A 13,228-nucleotide genomic window follows, 5' to 3' on the forward strand; every position below is an offset into this window, starting at 1 on the left:
TCTTTTCAGCAACTGTTAGACACATTCCTGAGTATGAACCACCTTCTCCTATATTGAGCTGTAACTTATGACAGCAGCTTTAATTAAGATCTACTACATAACATGGAAGTAGAGCACATGTATTTGACCATGCTAAGTGTAATTGGTTGACTGCTTTCTTTGTCATTTGATTGAGGACCTTGATCATATTCATTTTAATAAAATTAGGACAAGTATCATTTCAGAAAGAGAAGTAATTATCTCTAAACTGTAATCTGCCTTCCTTCGAAACGTATGACATGGAGAGTTCTCCTTAATGGCAAACTTATAGTCGAAAGACTTAATTAAGCATCTTTTCTAATCAAATTAACTTTCATTTCCTAAGTAGAGGTTTCTAACCTCAAAGTGGCTTTAAACCATTGTTTCTTTCAGCCATTACCTTTGAAGAGAAAGATAATATCCCCTTGAAGTGATCCTCTTAGAATGAGCTATTATGCACTGACTACAAATACAGATATAAAGCTAAAATAACACACACAAACTGCTTCACCGGCTATTTCAAGCTAAGTTTGAAAGCTTTGGAATTAGCTCTGATGCCAGCAGGAAGTCACAAACAATATGTTTTGTCCTTTTAAAATTAAAACAAGCTATTATGCAAAAGCATTTCTTCACGAGGAAGCTGCAAATGAAAAGGTGCAAAATGGCAGGTTATCACACACCCTTCTGCTGTTTATAACTGGCAGGGGCTGTTTAACGTTAACGAACAAACTGCAACACTAAAATTTAAATACAAAACAAAAGACTAGTATTTCAGGCATTTGCTTTGGTATACACTTAGAAAGCTGATGGACAAAGGTAAAGGTAAAGGGACCCCTGACCATTAGGTCCTGTCGTGACAGATTCTGGGGTTGTGGAGCTCATCTTGCTTTATTGGCCGAGGGAGCCGGCGTACAGCTTCCAGGTCATGTGGCCAGCACGACTAAGCTGCTTCTGGCGAACCAGAGCAGCACACGGAAACGCCGTTTACCTTCCTGCCAGAGAGCGGTACCTATTTATCTAGTCGCACTTTGACGTGCTTTCAAACTGCTAGGTTAGCAGGAACAGGGACCGAGCAATGGGAGCTCACCCCGTCGCAGGGATTCAAACCACCAACCTTCTGATCGGCAAGTCCTAGGCTCTGTCGTTTAACCCACAGCACCACCCGCATCCCTCATATTTCACTAAATCTGCCTACCTGACAAGTAATTCAACCGCAGGTTGCCTTGTTACTTCATCAACTTGTCTGAATGACTTTATGGTTCAAAAACAATGCAAAACCCTGGTCCCAGAACTCTGTACCCACTATTTGTAGTTTCCAGAAACAATAGGCTTTTGCAGTTTGCCTTAGGTTTTGTATTAGTTTAAGATTCATCTTAATGGGTTTTTTTGTACTGCTTTAAAAGCTATTTTTAGCTGTTTGCCTTGACACACACATGTAAAAGGTGAGTCATTAATTAATTAATTGTAATTGTTTTTTTAATTGCAATAATAATAGATGCTTTTTAAAAATGTGATGCTGGTATTCATATCTTGAGATAAAGTGCTGTGGGTGCCAGTAAAAAAGAGGAGTCAGTAATCTGTGTCAAGGTGTACTATCACAAAAAAGCACTGATAATAACAACTGCTGCTCCTGCTATTCAGGAAGCTGAAATGAAAGGCACAACAAGCAGACTAACAATCAAGTTTGGGACTCATTTTATCCAATAACTTAAGCAAATGGTGCGGACTCAACTCAGCATACTTGCTCCAATATGCTGTTCACTCTTTCCAGATTCAGTGGCGCTTGCCCAGACAGGCCAACAACCAAGGGAAGGTGAGGAGAAGCCATGCAGCCATAAGGAATGAAGGTCTGTGACCCTGACTGTAGGGAGCCCCTTTGAGGTTTGGTTTTGTTTAGCAGAGACTACTCTGCAAGCCATTTTGCCTATATAAGCACTTTCGCAGGCTGAAAATGAAGGTTCGGAGCTGGATGAGTTTGGGAAGCTGAATTCCAAGATTGATGGTAGTCATCATTGCCATGGAATTCCAACCACATTTGCAAAATTTATTAAAAGCCCCGTTCTGCTTAGAATTTCTAGCCATTTCTCCAGAAAACATATACACACGTATAGCGTGTATATAAATGCCTGTGTCTATGCGTATAAAGGCGACTCTCAACTTACGTTCTGGAAATGTCACATAAAGCCAAAAAATTTCCCTGGACACTTGCCTCCTCCTTTTTTTGCCAGATGTATAAAGCTGAATTCATGCAGGTTAAATGTGCTCAAGTTACACTTTGCAAGTGTGTTTGTGTGTAGCCAAAACATTTCCACAATGTTCCATCTTGAATCCTACTATGAGCATGCCCCAGAGTCAATTTGTCTTGTTGGTACCTCCGACATGAATATTATGTGCATGTAAGCAATATGGCTACTCAAGTGCACATAGGCCCATTAATGAATGGATGAGGTTTGATTGGCTGGTTTACTGTGATAATATAAATTTACTTTTGCAAAAGCTTCTATGCTAGAGCACAGTGGATAAACTGAACAACAGCCTTTTGCTTTGACTGCATCCAAAGTATGCAATAATTGCCTAACTCAGTGGCTGAACACATTCTAAGCATGCAGAGTTCTTCCATTTAAAAGCCTATTTGATTTTTGGGGAGACATCTGCCTAGGATCTTGGAGAGGCAGGGCCAATCGGGCTAGGCTGAATCCAACGATCCAACTCAATATGCTGGATTGGTTGCAGCTTCCATTACATCCCGCCCCTCCCCGTGACCCCATGGAGATCCGTTATGATCCCTCAGAGGGCACTTATGCATAGGCCAGCCCATCTCAGAAGTAGTAGTTTATATAACTGGATATCCTAACCTGGCCTTTTTTTTACAGACTCCTCTCTGAGCAGACAGGCTGTGGGTTCCGCTGTAAGCAGAGAAGCTGGTTCCAGATCAGGACACCAAGCTGTACCAATTGTGGCCATTTTAGCTTAATCCCTGCAGCAATTTCTCTCCTCTCTCTTTCTTCATGCTGCGGGCACAGGACAGCATCTTGTGTAATGATCAAAATGCATGCTACTGAAAATGTGGCAGAGAAATGTGTCACCACGTAAGTATATTATTTAATGGCCAAGGTTATTGTTATTAATGCTATGGTTTTGTTCCAATGTTTTGCATTTTGCTTTCTCTAAAGGAAACTGCTTGGTTATTTTTCATCATTAGAGTTTTGCAGGTACAACATGACTTACTCCTAGTATGCACATGATTGTTAGATTTAAGAGCAAAACAGCAGGGAAATAGTCAGAGGAACACACCATTAAGTCCTTTCTTTATCATCCTTCTCTTGCCTCCCTTCACTAAGCATGCTGATTCCCCCCCTATTTTTGTTAAATTGTGATAGACATCCAAACATCGAATGTGCAGGTTTTGTTCATGGTTGATCCAGGCTGTTTGCCCAGCACCATGACAAGCACCTGTGTTTGAAGTGGAGTCTGCTATTGTAATATTTAGTGAATAGGATTTCATTGGGAACTGATCTGTGTGCAGTGAGGAAAAAGGTCCTTTTACACACTACTTGTAATGGAGTGGAAAATTACATTTCCCATTGCAAGAACATCCCCATTAGTGGGAAAGCATATTCTTTAGCAGAGAGCTGGAATGCACCTCAGGCAGTGACGGGGTGACAGCCCAAGTAATGGAGGCTTGGAAAGACCTGGAAGATACTGAAATGAAAAAATGTTTTTCTTTATACATTGTGGTTGCTTCATAAACGTTCTTCCCTGATACATCAGAAGCAATTGGATTTGGAACAGTGAGGTAAAACACAAATTTAAACAAGCATGCTTGTCATTTCTGAGAAGGAAATATACCCTTGTAGAATAGAAAATGTTATAATATTCTCCTTAAGTAACTGTCCTAACCACTCAGTTTATGGTAGAGATGCTCCATTGTTTTAGTCCGCTGCTATAACTCTGCTACAAGGGAGATTTCATAAAGTTTGATGGCTTAGGGCCGGTTTATGCATTATGAAAGCCAAGCGGAGACTCCTTGAAACAGGCTGTACTGGGCCATTGATCCACAATGCAAAGCCATAATGAGAACAATGGCTTCCCTCATGGATTGCTGTGAACAAGTGGAAAGTCTCCATGGCACATTGACAGACATTCCTGACAGGAGCTGATGGTAGCTCACATCCTATGTTAATGGCTGCCACTAGTGATGCTCCTTAAGTTTATCCATCTCGCAACATGTTAAAAGTATTGCAAAATCATGACCTTTGCCTTTGAAACTAGTCTTCTGCCCATAATTCATACTGAGAGTGTCATGAGCTTCTGCGCCTCTCTTATGTTCATGTACAAGCTGAGTTCCTCAGAATAGATGCTTTAAAAGGTAGCTCCTGTACCGGTGTTTGGCAACTGTTTGTTCTTTGCTGACACTGACATGAACTTTTAAAAATGGACATGCGAATTTCTCCCACACACCCCAAAGGCAGTGCAGGCATTGTGTAAAGGGGATCTCTATAAAAGCAAGTCACAAAATATAAGAAAAGCCCTGCTAAATCAGACCAAAAGCCTATCTAATAGTGACCAACCCAGTGTTCATTGTTAACAAGCGTCCGCACCATCAGTTCTGTATTTTTTATTTTGTTTTATTTTTGCAGGACCTTAAATTTGCAGCAGGTCATGGTTTTCTTAGAATGCATTGAGCTTATGCAAATTTCAAATATTGTACACCTGAAATGTGCACAAATGCACAAGGTAAAATAAGGGTGGTCAGTTACATATCAAAAAAGAGGACACATCTACATATGCTACATTTTGTGTATATTTAGAAATAATAACAATAATTTAAATAGAAATCTCATACATCTCAACCAGTGCTATTTTTCTAGAAAAAGAGGTGCTGGAACTCATCATGAACATCTCCCTCGTTCTCTTAGAATGGCAATGGCACACACCCAAGAGGTGCCGGAACTGAGTTCTGGCAAGTTCCAGCTGGAAAAAAGCCCTGATCTCACCATAGAGAGGAAGGCTGAGATCAGATCACTTGTGTGCCTGCTCTTGTGGTGGCATCTTTTGAAGGGCAACTTCAAAGCCCCTGCTCTCCCTTCCTCTAATTCTAATTCTTTAATCCAGACTTCAACCAGGCAATTTTTCAAAGAGAGGACTTTTTCCAGAGACCGTCCTCTGCTAGATCCTTCAAACGGAGGACTCTTCACTGTAAAGGATAAACATGACCACCCTAACTCAAACTTCAAAACAAGCACCCCATAGTCTGCAATACCACAAGACCCATCTATCACATATCTTTCAACTAGACTATTGCCCCTAGTTGGATGTGCAAACGTTATGAAGTTCCTCTGATGTGTACCAAGGCTCACTATCATGAATACGGCACCTGGAAAATTTAGTCTTCTTGTGATTTATTACAGCACATGCAAGCATTTTTTTGCTTTTTTTTTTTTGCTTTTTGTAATTGCATCACTTTGAAGTAATAACTGCAGATATGGCTTGCCACTTTACTTGAATAGATCTGTTGCTAATATATGGCAAGCAGCTCCTGCTGGGTGGATTCCTGATTGCCATGGACTTTCTGCAATTCTGTCTTCAGTTTGCACAATGGTCACAGTTTTGGACCATATCTTCAATTTAGGCCTTTAAATTGGGCTAGCACATTGTATCCCTTGTCCATCATTCGCAGCCTACCATTCCTATATGTCCTTGGTGACTCCCACTCATCATCTCTGGGCACATCTTCACTCCTTTGAACACCATTACATTTTCTACAGATACATCAGCTCTGTCATTCCAGAAGTCACTGTGTGTGCCATCTGTGCATGAGCCTCCCTGCTTTATGGTGAGTCAACGCACTATCTGTTGTCTTCTACCAGCATATGTGAGGATGCAATAAGTGTTGCAGCACCATGATCCCTCAGATTTGCACAAAATCAGAAAGCTGCAAAAGTGCGCACTAAGAATTTACAATTGTCTGTATGCTTTTGCACACTTCCTGATCAGGGATATTTTTTTATAACCAAGGTTATAAAAAAGCTATCTGTCAGTATTTAATTGGCATATTGAATCAACGAATTAGAAGTGGGGACAAAAACAAACAGGAACACCTACTAGTATGAACAGGGAAGACCAAAGTTATTCCGCATATACTAATTCAAATACTCTGGCCTAATTTGAATGGGTGAAAAGTGGATTAACACCTAAATAGTGCTCATATGTGAATAAGTCATAAGGCTTTCTTTTCTTTTGTTCACCACCCGCAATACTTTCTCTCTCTCCTTGCTCTGACTCTAGTTGGCAAGGTTTTTGCTTGTTGAATTTCCTTCTTCTGACTAGCTGTTCCGATGGCACAGTAAAAAAGGACATAGAGCTAATTCCCAAGACTCCTGGTCTGAACCAGATAGGAAATTGTATCCAGTGATAGAATTTAGTTACCTTTATAAAGGTTTATTGATTTCTATCTTTGTTTTTCATTATTATGGTTTTATGCATGTTTGATTTTTAATTGGTTTGTGCATTTGAATTGAGTTTCAGCAGCTTCTTTTGTATTTGTATTTGCTTGGAGAGTGATCAAGCAGTTTATAAATCTTCTAGATAAATAAACAAACCCTTCCTCATCTAACCCCAACACTGCAATGGCAGCCAAATGCACACTGACCAAGCTACTGTGGGTCAAAATTATTCATAACCCAATTAACACTGGATGTTCAGCTATTTCCTTTGGTCTCAGGACAACCTAGCAGATGTTGGCACTGAAGAGGAGGATTCCATTTTGTTACATATATTTTTTGCTTCAGGCAAGCATTCCTGATGAATAACCTTGTGAAACTTAAACAGAAAAGAATCCCGTGGCATGCTAAAGGCTAAGAAATATATCACAGCACAAACTTCTGTGGACCACAGCTCATTTAGTCAGATGTATAAAAAGACAAAAAGCATTGAGGACATTTTAAAACAAACTAGATTTTGTTGTTTCCATATCAAGTTATAGACCACCCCATCCCAAAGGCTTGAGTGGGAAGAGAAACAGAAACTGGTTATGATGCTCTCTTAGTTGAGCCACTGCCCCTCCCTTAATCCAAAAAAGGAGCAATTCCATGCAACCCAGAACTATAAACCAGTGTGATATTCACCATTTACGCTAAACGAAATATGCATTCCACTCCATTTTTATGCATTCGATCTAAATGTACACAATATCTATGGTATATAATTATCTGCCTTAGAGAGTTCAATTTATTGTTTAAAAATAGAATAGATATTATAGAAAAGAGCAGTGTGGTAAAATGATTTAAATTATATTGGAGCGGTGGGAGGTTGGGGGGGGGGAACTTGCTTAGAAACCCAACAGGAAAAAAAATAATTTCAATAATACTCCTGATCATATTTTCCACAGTTAAGTGAGCAAAAATTGTGTGGGTGAGAAATAAATATAAATTTCTCGATGGCACCATCATTGGCATTTCTAAGCATTCTTTTTCTAAATATATTCTTTATCTGAGCTGTCTTGAAGTACTTTTAATATAATTAAAGGCACAAAATGAGTGCCAGACTTGTCAATTTCGACAACAAAGTGCTGAAAGTCTTAGTGAAACCGAAAGATCCATCTCCCACACATTGTAATGAATAGGTTCATAAAAGGAAAATAGTTTAATTACATTTTAGTTCATGGATTGTTAATAGGCTGGAGTATCTAAATTGAATAATGTGATTCTGGTATAATAATTATGTGTAAATGAACTTGTTTAAATGATATTTTACAGCTTCTTTATAAAATTACAGCTAGAGGCAATGCAGTGATAGACACACAAAGGCCGTGCAAAAATTATCATAAACTATTAGCTTGTTTGCAAAGGGTTTTATGTTAATCTTTTAGTACTTAAAGCACTCTGCAATTAACATATCACGGGGAGCTGCCTTGAAGCAAAGCCATGCAAATTGAAGTACTCAGATAAAAAGCCATTCACATTTTCTTTAAAAAAATGAAAGAAAAAGGGTAGTGTAGCACTCAAAGAAGACTGGTTTTATATTTGAGATTAAGGAGGTGTAATGATTGTGTTATCTAACGACGGTTGTAATTAAAGTTTTTCTCCTGAAGACATGACAATAGATACGGCATTGATTTCGCTGTTTTAATTGTGAAAGTCATTTCATTCCAGGGCAGAAGATATGAATAGCCTAAAATCAAAGGGCTAAAAGATGGCTTTGTTGATATTACTTGTTCAACAGCTGCCTTGTGGCTTGATACACAGATGAGAGGGAATGGTGAAAGAAATCCGGGAGGTGCTCTGTATTGTAATTTTCCTGCTGGTTTCCTTTCCTTTTATTGAAGGGGGGGGGGGAAAGGCAAGCTAGGAATCTGGATAGAATCGTAAACAAGCAGCCTTTTCACATCTCAGTGCTGTTTTTCCTCCATTAGATTCTCCTGAACAAAAGGAGTCATAAAAGGACCAGGACTAAGGCTTTTATGGCTGCACTTCACCAACGACAAAAGTTTATGCAATAAAGCCATCATCTGTTCTCAGAGATATCACACTTTTAGTGGAATATAGAACTCTCCGTGTGACAATAATTCCGGTTATCAGAAGCACTACAGAGGCGAAACAAAACAAAGGGCAAAGAGCACAACAGTTGCTGTGTTTTATTTATGGTATGTGTACATATGCCACTGTCTGCAACGATAGCAGGAACCAGAATTTTCTATGACCAGGTTCTATGGAAAGAATCAATTCTGTGGAACATCACCAGAGAATTGAAACCTAGGGAAAGAGCCACTTTGAAACCAATCATTGGGCAACTCTTACAATGTTAAGAAAAATGTGTGTATTCTAAGTTTAACCTCCTGTTGCATCAAAGTTTCTATGCAACAGTTTTAACAGATTTCCCCTCACATTGTATCACATTTGATACAAGTTCTTATGATTTGCCAGGGTTGGGTAACTTTGCTACCAGTATGGACTCCTTGGGGTTACATTCAATATAGCACTAAGTAACTTGTTCCATGAGGGACGCGGGTGGCGCTGTGGGTTAAACCACAGAGCCTAGGACTTGCCAATCAGAAGGTCAGCGGTTCGAATCCCCGCAACTGGGTGAGCTCTCGTTGTTCGGTCCCTGCTCCTGCCAACCTAACAGTTCGAAAGCACATCAAAGTGCAAGTAGATAAATAGGTACCACTCCGGCAGAAAGGTAAACGGTGTTTCCGTGTGCTGCTCTGGTTTGCCAGAAGCAGCTTAGTCATGCTGGCCACATGACCCGGAAGCTGTACGCCGGCTCCCTCGGCCAATAAAGTGAGATGAGCGCCACAACCCCATAGTCGGTCACAACTGGACCTAATGGTCAGGGGTCCATTTACCTTTTACCTAACTTGTTCCATCTGTGCAAGGATTCATGCTTGCACAGTGAACAACATGTTCCTTAAATTTGTTCTGCAGGTTGTCCCACCCTCCATAATAGATTTGGAGAGGGTGAAGGGTGCATGTAGCGGGGGGTGGGGGTGGACTTCTGTTGCACAAGCATAAATCCTTGCACTAACAGAACAAGTGCATTGGAGTGTGTGCCCTCCTGTGTGCTTTATGATAAAGCATAAATAAGACTCAAGTCATGAGATAAAGGTAAAGGTAAAGGTACCCCTGCCCATACGGGCCAGTCTTGACAGACTCTGGGGTTGTGCGCCCATCTCACTTAAGAGGCCAGGGGCCAGCGCTGTCCGGAGACACTTCCGGGTCACGTGGCCAGCGTGACAAAGCTGCATCTGGCGAGCCAGAGCTACACACGGAAACGCCGTTTACCTTCCCGCTGGTAAGCGGTCCCTATTTATCTACTTGCACCCGGAGGTGCTTTCGAACTGCTAGGTTGGCAGGCGCTGGGACCGAGCAACGGGAGCGCACCCCGCCGCAGGGATTCGAACCGCCGACCTTTCAATCGGCAAGTCCTAGGCGCTGAGGCTTTAACCCACAGCGCCACCTGCGTCCCTAAGTCATGAGATACTCAATGGGAAAAAAAACCCTCTGATGCTAGTTGACTGGACACAACATTTGAAATCTCAAAAGGTTAATTAAAACCTTGGTCAAAAACATTTGTTTGTTTGCTTGCTTGTTTGCTTTTCTACCTGGCTCCAAGTATTCCTCCCACCCCAGCTTCTAAGTTTTGCACAAAGTTTTCCACCCCTCCCAATAACTGAAGTGTATGCTCAAATGAAGAGTAAAGACAATTAATCCCTATTCATTCGGAGGATTAATCTTCTGTTGTTTCAGTTTACCTCTGAATCTGTGATCCCCATGATTGTGAAGGATTCTGATGCTGAATGATGCAGTTCTCCTGCTAAAGGAAAGGAAGTCCAGCCAGGAAAGCTGCATGAATGAGATGCCACCTGAGAACACATATGTGCTAGTTCCTTTCTTCCAGCATCCCTTTAATGGGTTGCTTACACTTTTGTTCTAGTCATCCTCTCAGAGTTCAGAGAACAGTATATGTATGTGGGGTCTATCAAGACTTCCTCTGCATAAATGCTTGAATATATTTATGGAACAAGTCCTGGAGAAATCCCATTGGCCATCTTTGGATATCTCTCTTGTCCTGTCTGGAATTCAAGCATTATTATTATTTCTTCTTCTTCTTCTTCTTCTTCTTCTTCTTCTTCTTCTTCTTCTTCTTCTTCTTCTTCTTCTTCTTCCATAATTTTTTCCAGCTAAAGTATTCTGAAACTACTTTCCTGTTTCCAAGGACTTAGTGTGGTGTGAGAACCAAAGTTCCTTCCTCCCTTCCTTCCTCCTTCCTTCTACACTTATACAACACTTGCACACTTACACAAAGTTACTACACATTTGATAAAAAAAGGAAATATCCTCAAAGAAGACTAAGTTTCCCCCCATCTTATATTTGTGCAGCTGGTTCTTACTGCCTAAGTGTAGACCCTAACATTTGTCCCTATTGAAATTCATTTTGTTAGTTTGGGCCCTGTTCTTCAATCTGTTAAGGTCACATTTATTTATTTGTTAATTATTTATTATTGAATCCCGATTCTGCCTTCAGTGGCATTGGCTACCTGTCCCAGTTTGGTATCATCTGCAAATTTTATTAGGTCAAGGTAATGGGGCCCCTGACCATTAGGTCCAGTCGTGACCGACTCTGGGGTTGTGGCACTCATCTCGCTTTATTGGCCGAGGGAGGCGGCGTACAGTTTCCGGGTCATGTGTCCAGCATGACTAAGCCGCTTCTGGCGAACCAAAGCAGTGCACAGAAACGCCGTTTACCTTTCTGCCGGAGTGGTACCTATTTATCTACTTGCACTTTGATGTGCTTTCGAACTGCTAGGTGGGCAGGAGCAGGCACTGAGCAACGGGAGCTCACCCTGTCCTAGGGATTCAAACCGCCGACCTTCAGATCGGCAAGTCCTAGGCTCTGTGGTTTAACCCACAGCGCCACCCGCGTCCCGCAAATTTTATTAGCATCCCCTCAATTCCTTAATCTAAGTCATTTTAAAGATGTTGAACAATAACGGGCCCAGGACAGAACCTGCAGCACACAACTTGTCTCTCTCCCCCCCCCCCCATGACAAGGAACTGTTAGTGAGCACTCTTTGGGTTTGGTCTTTCAACCAGCTACAAATCCACCTAACAGCTACAGCTACCTTCCAGTCCCCATTTTACCAGCTTCTCCACAAGAATATCATTGCAGATTTTGTCAAAAGCCTTACTGAAATCAAGATACACTACATCAACAGCATTCCCCTAATCCACCAAACTTGTATACCTCTCTCTCTCTCTCTCTCTCTCTCTATATATATATATATATATACATGATGAGATTCGTCTGCTATGAAAAAAGAGGACACCTTAAAATAGAGGCCTGTCCTCTGTTAAGCCATTAAGCCTGCAAGCCCCATATCCCTCCCCCAAACTGTTTTTTGTGGGGTTGGGTGGGGAGCAGCAGGCTCATTGACCAACACAGATTCAAAGCAGTTAGGCGAATTAAGTACAAGCAAAACAACCCTTTTGAAACTTGAATGTGCAGCCTGATTTTTGATAATTACTCTGTTGCTCAAAGCCCAACAGCCCATGTTAGAACACTTTGCTGCAGAAAAAGAATACGTGAATGAGTGGAACAGAAGGAAGCATAAACTTGAATTATTTATTTATACAAATCACTGCTACTTTAGGTTTTGCTAATAATCTTCATTTTAGCACAAGCCCATTCTATTCAGACTCATTACTTACTAGAATCCATTCCATCACTACTCTCGCCCACCTCCCTGTAAATAGCAAATGCACTAAACTACAGTGTAATTAATATAATTAAAGTATTAATAAAGATTGAAAGGGTTGGACACTGTGTGAAGTGCTTAATTTTGTGTATATTTTTCTCTGATTGACTGTTTAGGTTTGTGTTTCGGCTGTCACCAAGATTATGTGTAATTAAGCCAAAGGAAAGATGTGCCTCTCTTTTTCTTTAATGAGAGAGGATGGCAGACAAATTCATGGCTGTTTGGGTAGTGGGTGGTAACTCTGCCCACTCTTTTGTAGCTGCTATAATTCCACATTGTTCTTTATTCATGCATTGCACGTTCCAGTATATTTTGGATACTTCTATTTGTATGCAATGGAGAACAAATGATTACACTGGGAAAAGCAAACATATGAATTTTCGACCTCCTATAGCAGGCTAGGTGGTGGAGATGGCAGTGAACTTCTGGCCTTAAAGCTGCTGCAGCACAGTAGCTAAGACATTGAGCTGTAAATCAGGAAGTCCTCAGTTCAAATCTGCCATGAACTCATTAGTTGGACTTTGGAAAAGACTCTCTCTCTCTCTCTCTCTCTCTCTGGCTGCATTTACACAATATAGGCTAATAATGCTAACCTATCTCAAAGAGTCTGTATAGCATAGTATATACTATAGTATAGTATAACAAAGGTCTGTATAGTTAAAGCTATGGTTTTCCCTGTAGTGATGTATGGAAGTGAGAGCTGGACCATAAAGAAGGTTGATCACCGAAGAATTTATGCTTTTGGATTATGGTGCTGGAGGAGACTCTTGAGAGTCCCATGGACTGCAAGAAGATCAAACCTATCCATTCTGAAGGAAATCAGCCCTGAGTGCTCACTGGAAGAACAGATCCTGAAGCTGAGGCTCCAATACTTTGGCCACCTCGTGAGAAGAGAAGACTCCCTGGAAAAGACCCTGATGCTGGGAAAGATGGAGGGCACAAGGAGAAGGGGAC

The 13,228-nt window shown here is 41.0% G+C and overlaps 1 protein-coding gene and 1 long non-coding RNA gene across 2 annotated transcripts in view; one reads left to right on the forward strand and one right to left on the reverse strand.

The window, feature by feature from the left end:
- LRMDA (leucine rich melanocyte differentiation associated) overlaps positions 1-13,228 on the reverse strand; it is a 733,109-nt gene that overhangs the window by 183,047 nt on the left and 536,834 nt on the right.
- On the forward strand, positions 1,745-3,131 carry LOC309371205. The gene is made up of 2 exons (XR_014168908.1): positions 1,745-1,865; positions 2,892-3,131. It is a non-coding gene; the product is annotated as an uncharacterized lncRNA (long non-coding RNA).

Source organism: Podarcis melisellensis, assembly GCF_964234715.1.
Source record: "Podarcis melisellensis genome assembly, chromosome: 5".
Classification (NCBI taxonomy): Eukaryota; Metazoa; Chordata; class Lepidosauria; order Squamata; family Lacertidae; genus Podarcis; species Podarcis melisellensis.